The sequence below is a fragment of the Kogia breviceps genome, chromosome 1 (assembly GCF_026419965.1).
Source record: "Kogia breviceps isolate mKogBre1 chromosome 1, mKogBre1 haplotype 1, whole genome shotgun sequence".
Lineage (NCBI taxonomy): Eukaryota > Metazoa > Chordata > Mammalia > Artiodactyla > Physeteridae > Kogia > Kogia breviceps.
This window is the reverse complement of record NC_081310.1, coordinates 155,743,369-155,765,998: the sequence shown is the minus strand read 5'-3', so window position 1 is coordinate 155,765,998 and position 22,630 is coordinate 155,743,369. Positions and strand designations below refer to the sequence as shown.

General features: G+C 45.3%; 1 pseudogene; it reads right to left on the bottom strand.

The window, feature by feature from the left end:
• Positions 1 to 2,695: 2,695 nt before the first annotated feature.
• On the bottom strand, positions 2,696 to 21,738 carry LOC131764525 (G protein pathway suppressor 2 pseudogene; annotated as a pseudogene).
• Positions 21,739 to 22,630: the final 892 nt, after the last annotated feature.

Genomic DNA, 22,630 nt, shown 5'->3' with positions numbered 1-22,630 from the left:
TCTTCACCACATAAAAAAAATAAAATAAAATAAAAAATGGGTGGAAGAAAGACCTAAATAGACATTTCACCAAAGAAGACATATAGATGGCCAAGAAGCACATGAAAAGCTGCTCAAAATCACTAATTATTAGAGAAATGCAAATCAAAACTACAGTGAGGTATCACTGCACACAAGTCAGAATGGTCATTATCAAAAAATCTAGAAACAATAAATGCCGGGAAGGGTGTGGTGTAAAGGGAACCCTCCTGCACTGTTGGTGGGAATGTAAATTGACACAATCACTATGGAGAACAGTATGGAGGTTCCTTAAAAAACTGAAAATAGAACTACCATATGACCCAGCAATCCCACTACTGGGCATATACCCTGAGAAAACCATAATTCAAAAGGAGACATGTACCACAATGTTCATTGCAGCACTATTTACAATAGCCAGGACATGGAAGCAACCTAAGTGTCCATCGACAGATGAATGGATAAAGATGTGGCACATATATACAATGGGATATTACTCAGCCATATAAAGAAATGAAGTTCAGTTATTTGTAGTGAGGTGGATGAACCTAGAGTCTGTCATACAGAGTGAAGTAAGTCAGAAAGGGGAAAACAAATACTGTATACTAATGTATATATATGGAATCTAAAAAAAAATGGTACTGATGAACCTAGTGGCATGGCAGGAATAAAAACGTAGACGTAGAGAATGGACTTGAAGACACAGGAGGGGAGGGGAAAGCTGGGGCGAAGTGAGAGTAGCATTGACATATATACACTACAAATGTAAAATGGATGGCTAGTGGGAAGCAGCTGCATAGCACAGGGAGATCAGCTCGGTGCTTTGTGACCAGCTGGAGGGGTGGGATAGGGAGGGTGGGAGGGAGGCTCCAGAGGGAGGGGATATGGGTACATATGTATGCTTATGGCTGATTCACTTTGCTGTACAACAGAAACTAACAGAGCATTGTGAAGCAATTATACTCCAATAAAGATGGTATTTTTTGTAAGAAAGAAAAAAGAACACATCATTCAGCTAACGACATCAGTCAGTTACCTGACACATGCAGGAGCCATAACATAGGGGAAGGACATACACTGTTAAGTAGGAAAATGCAATATATTTTTTAAGTACCCATGTTTTAATAGTTTCAACTGTTTTAAATGGAGAGTTTCCTCAAATATTTTATGTCATTGTCCTTTGAAAATAGTATACAGAAGATAATTAATCATTAACTGCCCGTCCTTTTCGTTTTTGGATGGCCCACTATCAGGAATATTATTTTTTACCATGTCCTTCCAGATGCATGGAGGGCTCATGTTGTCAACAGTGATGCTCCCAGGCCTCAGTACTTTTTTGAATATTTGTATTTTTATTTATTTATTTATTTATTTATTTATTTATTTATTTATTTTTTTGGCGGTATGCGGGCCTCTCACTGTTGTGGCCTCTCCCGTTGCGGAGCACAGGCTCCGGATGCGCAGGCTCAGCGGCCATGGCTCACGGGCCCAGCCGCTCCGCGGCACGTGGGATCCTCCCGGACCGGGGCATGAACCCGTGTCCCCTGCATCGGCAGGCGGATTCTCAACCACTGCGCCACTAGGGAAGCCCAATATTTGTATTTTTAAACTCTTCTTTCTCCTGCCTTTTCCTCACTTTCTACTTGCCTTCATTCATTGGTGTCAGTGTTTCTGCCTTAAGGAAAATGCAGTATTAAAGAAAGCTTTTCCATCCAAGTAGCCCTCAGGTCACAGGATTCTGAATGGGTGCCAGCTGGGAGGCTGGGAGCACAGCCCCAAAAGCCCTTCCTCTGGTGCAAAATGGATTTGAAGACTTGCATTTCATCTTTAAAGTGTATGCAATCAAATAGTATTTAAATTAGTTACCAGTAAGTGAAAAGGATGCCAGGTAGATGTCCAGGGTTTATCCTGTAAGTTTGCACAGACCTCCCCGCCCCCACCAACGGCTCCAGAGTACACTGCTGTTTCCTGGAGGATGTGTGTGTCACAGGTGGAAGAAATGGCTGTGGGGATGAACAAGAGAAGCCTGTTGGACCAGCTGTGTGACCCTGGGTAAATACACTCACCTTTCTGAGTTTGGTTTCCTCATATGTATGTAGGAGAAAATAGAGGACAGGAAGAAATAAAATACATGAAAGGGTGTAGCACAGGCCTTGACACACATGAGGCCCTCAGTAGATTTTAGTTAAATCCCTGCATCAAAGAACCTGAGTCGTGTTTACCACAGTATGAATTAATTAGTCTTAACACACAGTTAGCCTGGGGAGAATTGGACTGTTGAAGGGTCGATTTGGATTTTTGGATAATCTCTGCCATTTACCCTCACTGTAAATTGCTGGGATCTTGCTGTGAGAATACAGAGGAAGGAGGGCCTCATTCCTCCTGGGGAATCTTGGATGGTTCCAAGGAGATGACCCTGGAGCTGGATTTTGCAGGGTGGGTAAATGTTCAACAGGCTCATTGTATGGTCAGGCCACACAGGATGGCTGTTCTCTCGCTGCTTCAGCAGTGCCTGCCTCACCGACACCCTACTCACCTGACTGACCTTCCTAACATACTTGTCCCTGCACCAGCTGGTGATTCTTCTAATCTTTAGATCAGAACATTTCCACCCTGAGGGGCGTGCCCCTCTGCTAGTTTCCCAGGTAACTAATGAGCCCACCTGATATCAATTCCCCTATAACTGGTAACCGCCCCCCCTCCCCCGCCACAGAATGAAGACTGCCGCCATGTCCTGCCCGCCATCCACCGTGCTCTGTAGGGTGTTGCTCCAGGACGTTGCTTCAGACAGGTAAGCTCCCCCAGCCATTGAACCATTGATGTCTCTGTCTCCGACTCCAGGCTCTTTCTTCGGTCTCAAGGATGGGCAAGTACAGGGCTTACAGACCTGTGGGGTGCAGCCCAACACTCATGAGTGATGAACAATGAAATTTAGGACTGGACACATGCATTTGAGTGTGAGCCTGGAGGGCCTAGTTTATGTTAAGAAGTTTAATTTTTATTCAGTTGGCCATAGGGAGCACTGAGGAGTGAGGTGAGGACTACAAGTGAAAAAGATCATTAGAATATGAACCTCCTGAGGACAGATCCTCCTGTACCCCATGTGATTCCTGCTGTATCCCCTGTGCCTACAACAGTATCTGGCACAGTTAAGTGTCCAATAGCTGATATTTGAGTGAATGAGTGATGGAATCACTCTGGTAGCAGGCGTTTGGGATAAACTGGGGAGGGCCCAGAGGCAGGAGAACCTGTTCAGAGGCCACAAGTGCTCGTTCAAAGGGGTTGGCAGTGTGATGGGTGCAGGAACAGCTGCAGGAGACTCTGGGAACTTCTCCCTTTTGCCCTCAGCACCTCCTGTGGCGTACTGACCACTCTGAATTCAGGGAACACTTCAGGGCAGCATCATCCATCCTGACAGCCCTGACCACATGTGGTTCCAGAGCCTCTGTTCCTCTCTGCTCCCCGTTCAGATTGGAACACAGTCCGGGCACGCTCTAGAGAGGAAATAGTTATTTGCATATGAGCATGAAACAGCACTTTCTGAAGCCGTGAGCCGGGCCCAGCTGGTGCGAGCTGGGCTTGCTCACAATCGCAACCAGCTTGTTTTAATTTGGGGCTGGAGGATTGGGGTGGGACTCCATGTGCCAGCTTCCCAGCAGGAAGACACTCATATACACACAAACACACACGCAAATGCAACAGGCTTGCAGTCCTGGCCAGCTTGGCTGAGGAGAGACTTCCTAGGGGATAGGAGAGGAAGGAGGGGAAAGGGTTACACAAATGCATTCTTCTCAAGCCCCAGGGGAGCAGCTGCTTTTGGATGTTCGATAGATCCATTGGGACCCATAGGGAGTGCCCTGCTGGTCCTGGAGCCATCTCACAATGTTGAACACTTATTGTGCACTAAGCATTTCGTCAGATGCTTTGCTTGAGGGTTTTCTGCAGAAGGCAGGTGGGGGGAGTGCTGGAGGAAGAAGTAGGCTGGTTGCCAAGGCCTTATATTGTTTTGAAAAATGATAAATGAAAGTTGAAAAAGTCACCAGGGTTGAGACTTCAAGGAGACTCCTTGGAAACTTGCTGCCCCAAGTGAGACATAGTTTTATCCTGCTGTATAATCCCTGAAAATCAAGGCTGGACACAAACGTAGAAACAAACATAAATGCAAATGGAACTGATTGTTTCTCCCGTTTCTTTCCCTCTTGCTTTTCTCTTGTCCACCCCTCTTTAATCTCCTCTTTTGATGCTAACAGTCCAGACACTGTCTGCAGAGGTTTGCTTGTCCCCGGGACCTCTCCCCACAGTTCCCTGTGGTGGGTGTTTGTCCACCAGCACAGAGGCAGGGGACTCTGGAGCCAATGGTGAAACTTCTCAGGCTGCAAATGGACACAATGATGAGAAAGCCCTCTCATAGGGGAAGTGGGCAGCATGATATTCTGGAAATATCTCGGGCTTTAATATTTTGCAACTATGGATTTTAATCCTAGCTCTACAATGTAGGTAGAGAACTTAACTTTTCGTGCTCAATTTCACTACCAACCCTGTGAGTTGGGTGTAATGATCCCTCACCCAGAGTTGTTGCAGGCATAAACGGAGGTGATGTAACAATGGACTTACCTAACATATAACCGTAATAGCCAATACTTAGCTAAGGTTATTAGGCATGCTTTTCTGACCACTTCAGTGAATTAACTCACTTGACTTTTGCAATAACCTTAAGAAGGACAGCAGTCTTCCTCGCTTCATAGGCCCAGGGAGTTTATACCATTTGTCCTAGTCAGTGGCAAAGGTGGGATTTGAACATAGGTAGTCTGACTCCAAAGCCAATGGTCATCGCCACTACTCTATGCTACCTTCTGGCACCATGGTGTGCACAATAAGAGATGCTCAGTGCTCCTTGTGTCCCCCTCCCCGAACTTCTTTCTTCAAGGAGCCAGGAGTCTTGCGGAAAGTTCTCTGGCAACATTGGAACAGTTCTCTCTGTTAATTAGGTGTTTCATTTTACCGCCAGCCTTTTGTTTTCCCCCTGGAGATCTGGCAGTATTTCCAATAAATTGTGTTTCAAGGAAAGAAATAGAAAAAGACAGTGAGTGGCCCCCCCAGGTTGGAGACTGCAGGGTTTCTGTCGGCAGGGGAGAACAATTGGGCCATTGTCCGCAGTAATAGGACTTCCTGGGGAGGCAGCTGTTGGCCTTGCTCCCCGTTTTATTTTAGCAATGATCAAATTAGAATCCCTTTTCCTCCCCTTCCCTTTGGTAAGTAGTGTATTTTATTCTCACACAGACCACTCCTTATTCCCACAAAGGAGATTAAAATTTTGGTACTGGACTTAGCATAGGGATGTGGCAAGGGCTTGCTTGCATCTAGAGTGGGACTAAATGTCTTGCAAAACTTGCCTTTGCAGAACCAAGAGTTTCTTTCTGGTGAGCATGCCGGGATCTTCTTGGACCCCATACCTGCATCTCAGAGAAAAAAAACCTTAGCATTCAACTCTGGATTGATCAACACTCCTTATTTAGGCTTATGATGATCCTGGCCCAGAATGTTCAGTCCTTTTACCCTCTGGTTGTGCGTTTAACTCCTTCACCAGCTAAGAGCAAAGTGGAGAGTTGGGGGTGGATATCGGTGGTGGTGGAACTGGGCATGTCTTCAGAGTGACCCGAATTTGAGTTACCATCCTACCACACATCAAATTGTGTGATGTTGGCCAAGTAGCTTAACTTCTCTACTGTAGACAGTGATCTTCTTCCCCACCTAGTCTACATCCCAATTCCATGGAATGATTGGCACTCTCATGATGGCCTGAACCATTGCGTATGTGGTTCTCTATGGAGTTTCCCTTCTGGCCACTTGTTTCACTTTAACCAAATCTTCAAATCTCAGTTCAGACATTGCCTGGTTCATGGTACGTGTTTAATGTATTTCTTTTTGTAGGAGAGATTTGTTATATTTCTTGGTTTTAATCCTCTTCTTCCTTCTCTGTCTTATCAATCTCTTTAGAAGGCAGAGTTGTCTCCCACTAGAGGAGCTGAAAAGATACGACAATCTCTTCCACAGTTCCTTGCATCTAGTTTTTGCCAGCCGGACAAAATCACCTAGACTTTATTCAGAAGTTAGGGAGGAGTTGGGGATACTGAAGATGACTGGTTGCGTAGTTGCAAGCTCCCTCATTTCTGCAACGGATTATAAGGGGCATAGTTATAGTAAGAGCTTCCTTATTCCACTGCTAAATTCATGTTCCCTTTGCCTCATTCAGTACCTTACTTGATCATGGATCTTTACCTGACTGTGTGACCCTAACCTTCATTGCTAGAAGGTCTAAGCCTGTAGTAGATCTGGATGTGTTGGGTTGCTATGGTCTTCCATTAACTTTACCACTAGTCCTGTTAATTCATGTTGCAGGAGCACCAAGCAACCAGGTGGTAGTGCTGGTTTCCAGTTCAATGAGCCATTGTGGTGTTCCCTGGTAGAAACTTTCCTTCCCTAGGAACTAAGACCTCTAAACCAGCAGAACCCCAAATCTGTAGGAATGGGAATAGAATTTTTGTGAATGGGTCATTCGAGTTAATGCTGAAAGAAGCTCCTCCCAATTCTTGGTTCTCACTCCCAAGTGTTCCAGCTATGGGAAAATTGTATCAGACATGAACTGGAAGTTCAGAATGGTACCCCAACCCTTCAAGTGCTGTCATTTGGCAAGCACCATAACTGAGTCTTTAATAGGCTGTTCAACCATTCTATCAGACTCTCTGCTTTTGAGTGATTAAGTTCATGATAAAACTCATGGTCATAAGCCCCTTGTCTTCCTCTTTTCTTTAAAATGAGTTCCTTGGTGAGAAGCAATGTTGTGTGGGTTTCCATGATATGGAGAATAAGGCATTCTTATGCCTATAGATAGAGGTGTTGTCAGAAACACTGTGGGCAGGGAAGTCAAATCCATATATTCTTGTTGGTATCTGTTTTCTGGTGAGGATAAATCACTACCCCCCACATGACCAGACTAGGTGGCTGAATGCTCTCCCTGGAAATAATGCCGTATCTGAGGCTCAGCAATGGTCTCTGCTGTTGATGGGTTGGACACATGCATGCGTTCTTTGACCAAAGTTGATCTGGCTACAGCGCTACTCACCTCCATTCCTGCAACTGTGACCACCATGTTCATAAGCCCACTGAGCAAACATCAAGGTGGCTAGGGAAATAGCCCTAGCCGCAAAATAGGATACCTTGACCATCTGATTATTGAATGTTCCTTTGCTATAGATAATATATTTTTTTGTGAACATCTACACAGACAAAAATAGCCTCCTGTTCTGTGCTCATTCTGAGAGGTCCACCCTCAGATCTCCTTGGTACTATCCTCTAATCTTGTTCTTTCCAAAACCTCGCCTACCTGGCCATCTTAATCACCCTGGGCTGCCTCGGTAAGCCCCTGATAACATGGTGTAAGCTCTGCAACTTGGTGGGAGGGGCATCTACTTTGGCTATTCAGATGCCACTTAGTTTAGGATCTAATTAATGGAGAATGTGGAGGTAAAGACCAGAAAGGATTGATTCTTATCCTTCTCCCTACCAGTTGAGTTTCCCATCCTGGCACTTGGGTTTTCAGAAAAGGCAGAAGGCCAAGCAGAAGGAAACCTCCAGGCGGCTCAGCAGGAGGAGAGTTGAGTCATTTATTTCTTGAGGAATTAGGTTCAGTAATGTCTCATTAATCTGGCTTCATCAGGAAATGAGCTGTGTCACCTAAGTCAATTTTCCAATAGCCCTTTCATGTGCCAAATTTTGATTTAATAATTTTGAATGGAAATCTTTCTAAACCAATTTCACGCTTCTCTGCTTATTTCAGTGGAGGATCCTGCCCATTTGCTAACCTTTTCTTGAGGACATCAGGACCGTTAATTTACCAGGTTATAGTTTAGGAAAAATAAGGGGCTATTTGCCCAATGATGAATTTCCCCATCCTTTTTGTGAATTTTGAGTTATTCTGTCTACTGTAATCATTTTATTCATTTTTAGGGGCTCTATGACAAGATAGATAAGAAAGGGTTCTGGAGTCAGAGCTGAGTTTGAAGTTTAGCTCTGCTGTTTATGGTCTCTGGGCTCCAGGGTCCTCATATGCCATACAGGCATAACTACCTTGGCTCTGATCATGTATCTGGAAATTTCTAACCCTCAGTATCATGGTGAGGGTCGAATACACAATAAAAGGGAAGGTCCAATGCTGTGAAAGCGCCTAACACATTGTAGCTGCTTAATAATAAACATTACTTCCCAAGGAGTGGGTTTGCTTCTTGCTCCACAATTTTCTTACCATCTCAACTTGCTATGCCTAGACTGCAGAGGGTCACCTATGAGCTTCAAGGGCCTAGCACAAAGTTGGGCACAGTGTAGGGGTTGGGACACATCTTTCTCTTCACCACAAAGAAGAATGCCAGCTCCTCAGGGGAAGTGAAGTTTCTCCTTGTGTAAGTTCTACAACCAGGTTTGCATGTGACGGTCTTGGGACATGTAGCAATTCTGTAGACTCTGGCTTTTTAAGTTTTTAGAATGCAACAGTCAAGCTCTACCTCCAACACCATCCCCAAGATTTTCTGTTTAAGAAGAAGTACAAATGTATCACTGCTCAACATTTAGCAAAAAAGGAGAAAGAACTCTCTTACTAAACTATTCACAAGCTCCCAGAGTTGTAAGTAAAAACCTTGGAAATCTCCCATTCTACGTTCTTCCTCCATTACACACACACGCACACACACATATACACACACACACACACACGCACACACGCACTGCCTTTCCTGCAGAACCATTCTGCCCTTCATGCAATTGGTAAGGCATGAACAGCAAGTGGGAAATTGGGAGTGAGGAGTATTCTAGTTACATTGCTTTTTAAATATTAAGTTCCTAGAGCCAAGACCAAAGCCATGTATTAACAAGGGTGGGGCACACCTCTGACAGCAACCTCCTGCCAGGCTTCTAGAATGCTGATTGATCTTCTTATGCAATGAATATCTCTCCAGAGAGAAAGGAAGGGGAGGGAAGGGAAGCAAAGGAGAGCTCTCGCTTATAAGCACTTAGTATGTGTCAGGCTGTATACATGCTGTTTCATTTAATGCAGACAGTCATCCTGTGGGATAGATATTATCATCCACTTCTTGCAGACTGCGTGAACAGTTTGAGAAGTTGAATAATTTTTCCAAGTTACAACAGCTGATATATGAAGAATTTTATTTGGCAGGTGCTACAATATTAGGGTAGTTATATACCTTGAGATGCTCTCTCCAAATATCCCACCCCATCCCCTTCCCCAGAAGGCTAGAAAAAGGAGAGAAATATGGAAACTCTGATGTAAGCTATTTAAAAATTTTTGGATGGAATCTCAAGCTTGGTATCCCAGAGTACAGGAATGACAGTTGTCATCTTTTCAAATATAGAGCACTTTACCATTTACAAAGATTTGTCCCCCTCCTCCCTTTCCCTCTTTCCTCCTTTCTTCGACAACAGCTCCATGCTGTATCTATCCCATGGGCTGTCTGGCTCCAGTTTTACCTTTAAAATGGGCATAATGACTTGTGCACTACGCATGAGAAGGTGTTTAGGAGAGCAAGTAAGACATTAGCTCTGGTCCCCTTTTTACGTGCTCTTTTGGCACCTGCAGTTTAGTAAAGTTATAATTAATAACACACAGTTACACAAATAGTTATTCATCTGTCTCTCCTGTGGAGATCTCCTAGGTCTTGCTTACCACTCTGTCTCCAGCTTTTATTTTATAGGGACCTTAGCTGCACAACTAAGACTTGAATCTGTGTGTAAGGATTGCTGCCAGGAGGTGGGTGGAAAATGGAGACAGTACTTTGAAAATGATAAAAAACTGAAAAGTATACATTGTTTGAATTCAACTGTATGATGCTAATGAAGGTCTGTGAACCCAGGTTGCAAAGCTGATACCCGGGCAGGCTGCCCAGACCTGTTCTAGTGGGCAGGGTTTGGGAAGATATGATGCTGACTCAACAGTCCTTAGTTTGGCTGGTAGCGCAGGGGAGTGTAAATAGCATGGTGCTTAGAGCCTGGAAGTCACACGAATCATTCCCTCAAGTTTTGTCTCATTGGCAAATTTCACTGGAATGCTTTCTATTTTCTCCATGTGACTAGAAACACTGAGAAACCTTGCTCTGAAGGAAATCACTGGCGGTCAGAGGGCTTTGTCCTTGGCCCTTCCCATTCAAAAAACTGTCTGATTAGCCTTAATCAGGCTGTGATGGCCACAGCTCTCTGTGGATAAGCAGAGAAAATGCCCACTGGATGATTTTGAGGAGGCTAGGTTGATGGTTTAGCTAGATTTTGCCAAGGAATCTGGCAAATTCTCTTAGGATGTCTGTACAACATCTGTGGAATGCTCTTGGTCTGGTAATTTAGCATCTCAGCTCCAGTAGGAAATGAGGCTAGTTTGGTGTGATTCCCTTTGTTGGATCGCCTTCCTTTTTATGCCACAGATACTGGCATGAGAATCTTCCCTTTAAGTATTCTGGGGATTGTTTGCAGATAATTTAGTCACTAACATGTATTAAGCACCTGATCAGAGCCAGGCACTAGGTTGCTCCCATTATCTAATTTAATGCTCCCAGTGATCCTCCCCGGTGGGCACTCGTCTTGCTCCCATTTTAAAGATGAGAAAATAGAGGCTTAGGAATGTTTCAAGAGGTGTCAAGGTCACACATGCACCTTCTAGGGTTTGACATTTATGTGGAAGATCCAGAGATGAAAGCTGTCCTCCTGGAAGAGTGAGGGAAGGAAACTAGTGTTTCTTAGCAATCATGTGCTGCACACCTGCTGAGTGTTTGACAAACTTCGTTGTGTTGAAAGTTCACAGCACACCTAGAAGGTGGCACTGTTAGTGTTTCCATTTTAGAGAGGGGAACCTGAAGCCAAGCGGTGAAGGAACTTGCCCATTGTCAAGGAACTAGTGAGTGAGGGCAAGTTTGGAGCTCTGGTCGTGTGCGGCAAAGCTTGTCCTTCTAGTCACTATGTAGAGCTGCCCCACAGCAAGTGTACAGGAGAAGCTGGGGTACCCGACTGAGGACCAGGGATGCTGGCGAACCTGGGAGACTGCAGGATGCAGGGTGGTGTGGCAGCCCAGGAACCCTGGGTGTCACGACCAGTGTCTGCAAGCTTCCTCCTATTGTCCCCCTGCTGTTTCGGAGCTTTCAATTTTGTGTTCCTTCTCAACTAAAAATAAGGTTTTGTTTGCACATAGTGGGAAGGGCCTGGGACCCTCCTGAGAAAATCCACAGAGGAAACAGGACACAGAGCGGACTGCAAAGGCAGGAACGTCACTCCTCAGCGCTGAGAGGCTGGAAGCACGGAGCGGGAAATGGCACTTCCCCTGTGTTTTTATGTTTAGCTTGGGTTTAATTAGTAATCTGCAAACAAGTCTATAATTAACAAGTCTATAATTAACTCGATTTCTCTTTTGGCCAGCTGAGGGAATCATAATAAAGCTCCTTTTTAAGTCCACGGTGTTGCTGGAAGGATGGGAGGGAAATTGGGCTTTCCAGCACTGCTTGCCCAATACTGAGGGCCCTACATCGCATTCCTGGCTCCCTCCCCCTGCAAACTGTATTATCTATACCAGATGTTGCATTAAAAGAAGAATTACTATACTTCAGGGCTCAAATTATATGTGCCTGATTTATTGCCTGGCCTCGGTTTTAAATGCTACCTTGCAGAACGCTGATAAATGATAGCTGATTATTTTGTGGAGTGCCGAGCTTGATGAAGATCTCAAGGGTAGGAAGGGGTTAACGCCTTCCAGGCTGGGACCATTTGGCTGGCCATTTCACTCTTGTTCTGAACGTTTCAAATCTCCCCACACCACCCAACTGAACACATACCGTTTAGGTTGTTTTTATTTTTCATCTCTAAAATGACATGCTCAAGACTCTTGGCTCCACGAGGGATCGTGTACATCAAAGATGAAGTACTAAATTTTAAGCATGGCTTTCGAGACCTGCCTCTAGCTTCCCTTTCCAGCCTCCCATTACTGTACGCCTCTTCCCACATGCTCTGCCCCGAAGTCCCGAACAATCTGGCCGGTGCCTGCCTCACCAGCCTCATTTCTTGTCCCATTGGCACCCCGACCTTCTTCCAGTTCCTTGAATGTCCTGACTCCTTCGTGCAGCAGGAACTTTGCATGTGCTTCTCCCTCTACCTGGAGCTCTTTCCCCTCCATCCTTCGTTTGGGCACCATCTATCTCATCTCAGCACGAATGTCACCGTATGACCCCTGAAATTTATTAGATATCCCTTTCTATTCAGTCTCATGGTACCGTGTACATTTCCCTTCTAGCACTTTCCATAATGTATACTCATTTATCTATTTGTGTGATTATTTGCCTACTTCCCGTACTACATTATGAGCACCATAAGGCCAGGGACTGCATCTGTTTATCACTGTAATTCCAGAGGCTAATACAGAGCCAGGCACAGATGCACAACATTTTTTAATTGAATGAATGTCTAGGGGAAGAGTCAAGCTGCCTGCACAAAAGAATGCTTCCAAAAGAATGTCTTCACCTATTTCTGAAACCACCTTGCCCTTCATAAAATCTCCATCACTAGTTTTGTGTGACCTAGGGCAAGTTACTTGACCTCCCTGGGCCTCAGTTTCCCTCATACGCAACAAGGGTGTAACAATAGACTAGCCGCCCCTGGTGGTTGTGCAGATTAAATGAGTATGAAGGCACTCCTGGCTCATGGAAGGTACCATGTAAAATGTTTAAAGGTTAGTGTTTTCTTGGTGAATATGCATGTCCTCTAACGTGACTTTAACCTGGGCCTTTGCTCTGGCTCTGCTTCCTCTAGCCACACGCTTTGGCTTTGACTCTGCCTTTCTCAGCATTCCTGGCCTCAGAGAGGGCATAGTTCAACCAAAGGGGCAGCTGATCCAGACTTGGGGACGCTGCTCAAAGGAGTGGATGCCTGGTTCTTAGAAAATAGAGAAGACTTTGCCAGGTGCCGAACTGAGAGAGAATATTCCAGGAAGAGGGAAAAGCATGAAGAAAGCCCAGAGAAGCTGGAGAACAAGGTGTTTTGGGACCACAGCTCACCAGGGTCCAGTGTGGTTGTAGTACAGAGTGCAGCTGGGTGCAGACGCAGAGGATCCCAGGCCTCAGAGGACTTTGTGTGTCATGCTAAGGAGTTCGAATGTGCCCTGTAGCTTAGGAGCAGCAGTTGACATTTTTGGGAGAAGAGAATGTCATGGTCATCTCCAGATGCCATAAGAGGGCAATCTGGGCCAACAGCAGGGGTCATGGGCATGTTAGACAGGGAGGGGAGCAGTGAATGTTTCAACTATATCCAACCCTGCTCAGTGTCTGCAGGGATGAGTCTGGGTTCCACGTGGACCCCCGGGAGTCACCAACATTTTAAAACCAAGGGTTTTAAAGATTTACCAGTGCCCCAGGCATGGATGGAGCTTCCTTCCCCTCAATTCAATTCAGGTCTAATAGGTCCCAGGGGAGCTGCAGATTCATGAGTGAGCAAGCAAATGGAGAGGAAAGAAGGTAGCTTTTGCTGAGGTTTGTCAAGTTTGTGAAGCTCTATAAGGAACCTTGCACATACCTGGAATGAACATTTTCTCCTTCAATCCTCCCAACAATCCTGAGATGTAGGTGTTGTGAACTCAGTGTTTATAGAAGAGAAATCTGAGGCCTAGAGAGGCTTAGAAAATTTGTCCAGCTAGTACTGACAGAGTTTTAGATTGTTTACTCCCAAACTCTTGTCATTGCCACTTTACCTGGCTGTTTGCTTTACACAACACCCAAGTAGAGTGATCCTTTGATACCTGTGTTATTGCTCTACTAAACTATAAGCCTGTTCAGTGCCCAGTACTGGGCATTTCACACATTAAGTTCTCAATCTGTGTTTGCTGATTGGCCCAGTATCCTCTAAAGCTACAATGACTCCATCAGTCACTAGAGGGCATGATGGATATGCAACGTGGAGTGAAATTAAGAGTTACAGATGATTTAATTACTCGGCTAAATCCTCTTCCATCCATCCTTCCTTTCTTCTACGTATAGATCATTAACTTGTTCACAAAAAATTATGAAATGCCTCAGATGTACAGTGTACTAGGTAGGCTAGGCACATAGGGGTTAAAACCTTCAAATTTCTCATTGCTTCTGGCAACTATGGAGGAAAGACCACCCTGGGTTTAAATCATGAGAACCCGTAGACAGCCCTTCATTCAGTCTTGGAGGCAAGGAAGACTTCTCTGAGAAGGTGATATCTGAGCTGGGTTTAAAAATGAGTTGAAATTTGCTAAGTGTAGAAATGAGAGAGAAAGGTAGTCTAGGTGAGGAGTCAGCATAAGCAAAGGCCCAGAAAAAGAAGTCACAAGGGCTGGAGTCTACAAACAGATTGGGATGGAGAGATGTAATGGAAGCCTGGAGGTGGGGCTGGAGATGTGGGCCGTGAATGGCATTCTGAAGGCTGTTGGACTAGCCGTGAGGTCTTCAGCAGGGTCCATGAAAGGTTTTAAGTGAGTTGGAGGTGAAAGAGAGAAGGGATCCTTTTAATGTTCTGTTTTGTCTTTTAGAAAGATCACTTTGGTTGCAAAGTAGAAAATAAAAAACTGGGGATAAGAACAGTTTGAAGACTATGTTAATCCAGACAAGTGATGATGGTGGCCTGAATTAAGGCAGCAGATATGAGGTGGGGAGAATTGAATGGATTTTAAGATTTAAACACATTTTAAGGAAGTAGATTTGATAGATCTTGTTGACTGTTAGAGATGAAGGAACCGACGATGATTCCCAGGTTTCTGGTTTGAGGGCCTAAATGGATGGAAGTGACATTCATGGGGGTGGAGAACATGGAAGGGAGGAGTGGAGTTTGGAGGAAGATGACAAGTACAATTTTAAACATGCTGTGAACTGCCTCTGGTACATCCGGGTGAAGATGTCCAGCAGGCAGCTCCATGCATGTGTTTGGTGCTTAGAGAAGGCTCGGGGTTGGAGAGACAGATTTTTGGAGGTATAAGATGGTCTTTAGAGACATGGATTGGAATGAGTTCCAACAGGATTAGTGTTTGAGGAAAGAAGAACTGAGAGTTGGAGGAGGAGCCTCAGCAGTAAAGGATCATGATCTGAAAGGGTTGGAGAAATCTCTAGGACAATTACATCATTGAATCCCGGGGGAAATCCTTGAGGAAGGTTTGGTTAACAGTGCCAAAAGCTGCAGAGGTCAGGAAAAAGGACTAAGAGGTATCTAATGTTTTTAGCAAACAGTATGGGAAGGGCAGTTTTTATGAAATGGTGGGTGTAGAAACCAAGATTCAGTGACTTGAGGAGTGATTCAGAGGTGAAGAAGTGCAGGCAGTGAGTGAAGATGCTATTATGGGGATCTTGGGTGGGAAGGAAAGGAAAGAAGTTAGGAAGTAACTCTCTAGGAATATGGAATCAAGTGGGGGTGGTTAAACTTAATAAAGAATCTTGACCACATTTATGAAATCACAGTGAGTCGAGAGGAAGAGGCTGAAGACAGAAGATGGAGAGCAGACATAAAGAAACTTATGCGTGGCAGGTAGATTGCAGTGGACGGAGGTGACATTGGCCTGATGGAGGCCTTTTCATCCCACGAAAATGCAAAAAGAGACTGTAAACCCGAATGAGATGAGAGAATTCCCTCAGCCACACCTGTCTGAAGCTGAAAGTTAGTCTTGGAATTCTGTTGCAAGTCTTTGTAGTTGTTTTGTCCACACATATATCCATTCATTTAGTTTCTGCTCACCTCCCACACTGGAATCTACCCATTCACTGGTCTGTCTGTGACCCATCCACCTTGGCAGAGCTAGCTTCCATCCCTATGTGTAAGACCAATCATTCTGAGTTTATGATTTTTGTTCTCTTTGTAAAGTCCCCAGATAAAGATCCTTTCCAGGTATTGTTAAGGATTGAATAAATGTATCAATAAATGAATACATGAATGAATACCCACTCCAGGTCTCTTTCAACCAACCATGACATATATTTATTAAGCAACTGCTATGTGCAAGGCAATGTGTAGGTGCTCAGGCCACAATAATGAATTAAATGGACCTCATAGAGCTTATTGCTGGTTAGAGATACAGATCTGATAATAGGTGATCACACTACAAATGAATTTTGAGGGAAGGGGCATAATCTATACACAGGGGGCTGGCGATGGCTTCCTGGAATGGGTGACTAACCAGAAACTGAGCTTTCCAGGTTAATCCATGTTGACTACTATAGTCTGTTGTTTTATGAACAGCAAATCAGAGTATTTCTATCAGAATCTGCTATACTTAGGAATGTATGAATGAACAAATGACTGATTGAATGAATAAATGTTTTTTCCAGCCTATTAACAATATTTATAGTCATCTATCTTTGAACTCTTGCTTCCCAGAAAGCATCAGCCTCCAGTAACCAGCTGCCCACTGTCAGGGGATTTTGTAAATAGTGAAATGCTATAATTCCAGTCTGTTCTTTTCTAACATCCGTACTTTTCTGGGGAAGAACTGTATGTTTCTTCTCATCGGACGGTAATAAGTATTTAAAGCAAGGCACTTGAACTTTGGATGTGGGGGACCTTTCTTCGGTTGAAGAAGCCAGCTTCTCCTCCAGGCTGAAGGTCATTTAATTGACCTGAAGGCTTGTGTGAGCCCTATGAAAATAATTGTTGATGAAGGACGGCTTTGCTCAGAAATTGTGGAAATGACTGGGAGAGATAGACAGTTTTAGCCACTTGGCTCTGGTGTTTCGGACAGGCCACCCAGAAATCAATCCCCAGCAGAGAACACTCTTCTACTTTTGCAAATCTTCAGAGGAAGAAGAATCTACAGCTTTAACACACCTCCATCGTGGTGATTAGAAATGATAAAATCAAGAAATGCTCTGGGATAGATTGGTAGATGTCTTACAGATCTACAAGTACAGCTTTGCTAATAAAAATAATACTGGCTCCTGTTGATGGTGTCTACCATGTGTCAGCCTGGTGAGGTGACAGGCCATCTGTGTCCATGTCTAAGGAAGTGAAGAAAAGACAGGGGGCAGTGCTGAATGGGGGATAAAGAAGGACTCGGCCAAGGTCATGTCCCCAGCCTGGCCTCCAGGGCCCTGGAGCTACAGGGGACATTTTGAAATGCTCTGGTAAGACCCTATTATTCACCATGGGCTGAGTGGGAGAACATATTTTACTCAGCACAGAGAACAGACTCTAAACAACCAAGAGTTATCAACCAATCAACAAAGGTCTTCTAAAGACTTACTGGGTGCTGTTTGTCAGGGGTAATATATGAGAATTAGAAAACTAGAGAGAAAAAATATTACACAGAAGAACCTTAAGAATAATACTATCTTGGGCTTCCCTGGTGGCGCAGTGGTTGAGAGTCCGCCTGCCGATGCAGGAGACACGGGTTCGTGCCCTGGTCCGGGAAGATCCCACATGCCGCGGAGCAACTGAGCCCGTGAGCCATGGCCGCTGGGCCTGCGCGTCCGGAGCCTGTGCTCCGCAACGGGAGAGGCCACAACAGTGAGAGGCCCGCATACCGCAAAAAAAAAAAAAAAAAAAAAAAAAAAAAATAATAATACTATCTTAAAAAATTAAATACTGCATTGTACAGTTCAAAATCAGGGACTATGGAGATTCAGAGAAGTTGCTGGTGCTGTAGGGTAAGATGCTTGTGAAAGGCCATAAAAAAGAATAAAATTTTGCCATTTGCAGCAACATGGATGGACTTGGAGGGCATTATGCTAGGTGAAATAAGTTAGACTGAGAAAGACAAATACTATATGATATCACTTATTTGTGGAATCTAAAAAATACAACAAACTAATGAATATAACAAAAGAGAAGTAGACTCACCTATGTGGAGGACAAACTAGTGGTTACCAGTGGGGAGGGGGAAGGGGGAGGGTATTATAGGGGTGGGGAAGGGTGATACAAACTATTGGGTGTAAGATAGGCTCAAGAATGTATTGTACAACACAGGGAAAATAGCCAATATTTTGTAATAACTGTCAGTGGAGTGAAACCTTTAAACATTGTATTAAAAAAAAAATGGAAAACAAAATTCTACCTATCTTCTAAAAAAAAATAAAAGACTCTGCTCAGGAGTAACCTTTTCTGAGAAGCCTGTCTGACATCTCCTCCTCCCCTAGCCACTGTTCGGGTTCCCAGCCATGTGCTGTCATAGTGTGTAATACTTGCCTCCTGTTGTTTACCAGGCTGTTTACTTGCCCATTACAATAAACAGACTTGCTCCATCTAGATGAGTTCCGGGAAGTACATTATGGTGTTTGGAAGAGGTTGAGCGAATACCTAATTTCCCAGGCTCACTTTCCTTATTTGAAAACCTGGGATAACAATGGTATCTATCTATTTATCTATCTACCTACCTAGCTAGCTATAAAATTATCAGTATTACTATGATCTTTTCTATTTGCTCCCAGATCCATTTTTGATTCTCTTTGTCTTGCTCTGGGATAAGGCTGACCCTTATGGACTGCATTACCTGGGCTCCCTTCATGACAGGCTTGACTCATGGGAGGCCCTGGCAGGAGGTAGAGCAATAGGAAGAGAGAGGCCTGGAGTATTTCTTTGTTGCCCCAGCACCACATTCCTGGCAGTATTTTGTGGTTGATGTCCTGCATGGGAGCTGGTTTTCATAGCTTCACTAACACTGTCTCTGTCCCTCCCTGTCTCTCTAGCTCTTGTGGTGCTAACAGCTCTCTGCTGTTGCCAGTGTCTGGTGGCTCAGAATTCTCATCTGTTCCCTTATCTTTGCCCCTTATCTCTTCAACGGTCCTTTAACTACAGTCTTTTTCGTTCTTTTCTGGACCATCTGTGGTGAACTTGGCTTCCCTGATGGATACAGTTCTCTCAATAGGGCTGTTGTGTGTGGTTGCTAGTGGTCACTCGAGTTTTGTTCTTTTCCTCCTACTGTAATCAGACTGGCTGAGAGTCTGTGGCCAGCTTAAGCTGAAGCCCTCCTACTCCCTGTGAGCCGTTTCTCCAGCCTGATGGGTGGTCCGTGCAGGTGTCTCACACATACTGATGGTCCTGGCCTCTGTGGTAAAGGAATGTTCCCAGGGCTACCCCAGCTGGTAGAAGTACGGCCCCTTTTTCTAGAAGTCTTCCACCATATCCCCCAACTCCAATTCTGATCTTCCTGCCACCTGGCTCCTTAGGAGTGATCAAACCAAAGAGAGATGCAAACGTGTCCTTCTTCCTCTTTGGGTCGTGCCTTAGTCTGCTAGGGTAGCCATAACAGAATGTCAGACTGGATGGTTTAAAGCACAGAAATTTACTTGTCACAGTTTGGGAGGCTGGAAATCTAAGATCAAGGTATCATTCAAGGTATCAATTGTTTTGGTTTCTCCTGAGGCCTCTGTCCTTGGCTTGCAGATGGCTGCCTTTTTGCTGTGTCCTCACGTGGTCTTTTCTCTGTCGAACGCCCTCCTGGTGTCTCTTCCTCTTACAAGGACACCAGTCTAATAGGATTAGGGCCCCACCCTTATAGCCTTATGTAACCTTAATTACCTCCTTCAATGCTCTATCTCCCAAAAGAGTCATATTGAGGTTTAGGGCTTCAACATATGCATTTTGGGAGGACACAATTCAGCCCATAACAGTCAATGATGGAAAGCATGTAGAAGCAGACACACCATCTCAGACACTTTAGGCAGAGAAATTCCTTCTTTCTCCCTCTTTCCCTGAGGAAAGATGACTCTAACTTTTTCAAATCCCACAGATCTCCCTCAGAGCCAACTTTCCATCTTCCTGTGGTCTAGAGCGTAAGGCATGGGCTTCAAGCCAGATAGTCCTAGCTCTGCATTTACATGATATGCAGTCAGGTCAACTGCTTCCCTTCTCTGAGTCCCTATTTCCTCACTTGATTGGGTTGTTAATTAAATGACTTAAGGCGTATGGAAGCTGTGAGCAAACTTCTGCCCCTCTGAGGACGTTTTGGGAAGAAACTTAGGAGGATCTCTTCCAACTGCCATTTTTCAGATAGTGTGTAATTCGTTGTTACTTCTTAATAATTTGCTTTTTTTCCAGACAGCCCACAACTCCTTCCCTACCAATAGGCATACGTTATAACTGTAAGCCTAACTCTAGACACCTCGGCTTCTAGAGGCAGGTGTAACAGGTGTGTGGAAGGAAGTGGGCATGCTGACCTGGTGCTGGGGTCCCGGGGATGAATCAGGCAAGGTCCTCACCCCCAGGGAACCGTGGCATGGCTTTGGAAAATGGATGCGAAACCATGGCGACGTGGTGAGGACAGTGTGGTGAGGGAGGGAGTGCATGTAGGAACAAGTTTGGGCATGGATGGTTTTTGAGACAGGAGGGCTAGAGTGTCTGGGGAGGCTTTCTACAGAAGGTGAGGCCTTCCGTCTTTTTTTCAAGTGACAGTAGACTTTATTGGCCTGGGACTCGGACACACTAGGGACCCTCCTCCATGGTAAGTGGTGAGGGTTGAAGATATAATCTGATGGTCACTTGTCGTAGAATCTTGGGTTCTGGCTGTGCTAGATAGTGGTGAGCCAAGGGCAGGGTTGGCTGGTAGCTGAAAAGCCCAACTTTTCAGGCTGTTGCTTCCACAAAGGATCTGCAGGGAGGGGCAGGGAGCCCAGGGCTGGATGCGGAGCTTGGGGATGTGTGGGGCATGGGAAGGGTGAATCAGAGAAGCAGTCTGCTGTTAGCATCTCCCATCTGCTTTTTTTTTTTTTTTTTTTTTTTTTTTTTTTTTTGCGGTATGCAGACCTCTCACTGTTGTGGCCTCTTCTGCTGTGGAGCACAGGCTCCGGATGCGCAGGCTCAGCAGCCATGGCTCACGGGCCCAGCCGCTCCACGGCATGTGGGATCTTCCTGGACCGGGGCATGAACCCGTGTCCCCTGCATCAGCAGGCGGACTCTCAACCACTGTGCCACCAGGGAAGCCCCTCCCATCTGCTTTTGCAAGGACAGGGCACCACCAGGCTGGGGGAACCCTGTCTGGGTGGGCTGAAAGTGGCCGTGCATGGCGCGGGGCTGTGACTGTGGCTGAGATAGGTACTGCACTGCAGGAAAGGCTTAACATCGTGCTCTGAGCTGCTAAGTAGGACGACAGGTTAGCTGCTCAGGTCCATGGTGAGGTGGAGGCGGAGCGGTCCCATAAGCACCACCTGGGCTGCCTTGGAATTGTCCAGGCTCTGGGCTCCCTTTGGAAGCAGTGGCTGAGCCCATGTAGTGCTGGGTCATAAGCATCTGGGGTGCAAACATCAGTTTGGCTCTGCCAGCTGTTATGAGGATGCCTGGGTGATTGTGTCCTCCAGCTGTCCCCCACTTGCTGAGGGTGTGAGTTCCTGGGTGACAGTCAGGCTCTGCTGGTGCACAGCTGATGTCAGAGTGGTTAGCTCATTCTCCTTTTGCCTTTGTTTTTCTTCTTCATGTAGAACATTCTTGAGCTGCAGGAAAAGCAGTGCTTTTCTTCCTGTAGGTCCAAAAGCTTCTCCTGAAATGTCAAGATTTGTTCCTTGGTCTCTTCCCATGACATTCTCTCTTCCATCTCCTTCTTCTCCCTTCTCCCTGTTCTTCCTTTATCTTCTGTTGCATCATCTTGTCCATCTCTTCTTCCTCTTGCTGCTTGTGCCCCTGCCCCATGATTATGGGCTGGTGCAGTGCCCTGGCCGTGACATTGGAAAGCTTGGGGTGCTCCAGGAGCATGGGCAGGGTGCTGCCTGGGGTGTTTGGGCAGTGGGCACCCGGCTTGGTCACTGATCACCAGACTTAGGATGGACCCACCTTGTTTTTGCTTCCTCTGCAGCCTCCCTGGGGTTTTCTTTTTTTTTGCCCCACTCCCCAGAGGTATGGGAAACTGATCAGAATGAGTGGAGGACAGGACATTCCAGCAGAGAGAATTACAGGAAGGTGAGAAACTTGCCCTTGAGTCGGAAGCAGAAGTGATGCTCTCAGACTTCCAGGAGGTTAGGGAAGACGTCTTGGGGTTAAATAAAGAGGACTCATGGGGACTGGGTTGAAGGAGGTGAGTGTGATGAAATGCCCCTGATGTGCATGCGAGTGAAATGCCTATGGGTGTACATGTAAGCCAAGCACAACTTCTGGGGGCCTGGGTAGGATAATCTGGGGCTATGACAAGCTGGTGGGGGTCCACCTGGGATCAGTCCAGACATCCTTACCCAGTGGCTTCCGACCTGCTACACTCATTGTTCCCCGGGGCTGCTCTGGAGGCCAGATCTTTTGTAGATATTATGGACTGCCATGTTTGTTGTGTCAGAGCCAGGGCCTGAGTGGGTTAGACCTCCTCTCCTCATTACCTCACCTGAGCAAGCACCATCATTAATGTATGCTTTTCTTAATAAATGTGTACTTATTTCTAGTTATATAAGCAATAGGTTCATCCTAGAAAATTGGGAACATACAGAAAAATATACAAAGAAGGGAGTTAAAAACAATGTCCTGATTTCAAAGAGATCTGATGTCAGAGATTGCAGAGACACTTAACATTTTGATGTAACTTCTTCCAATGCATTTTTTTTTCTTTGTACGTGTACATTTACGTATACGTGCATAGAAACATAAAAGTTCGTGTGTTTAA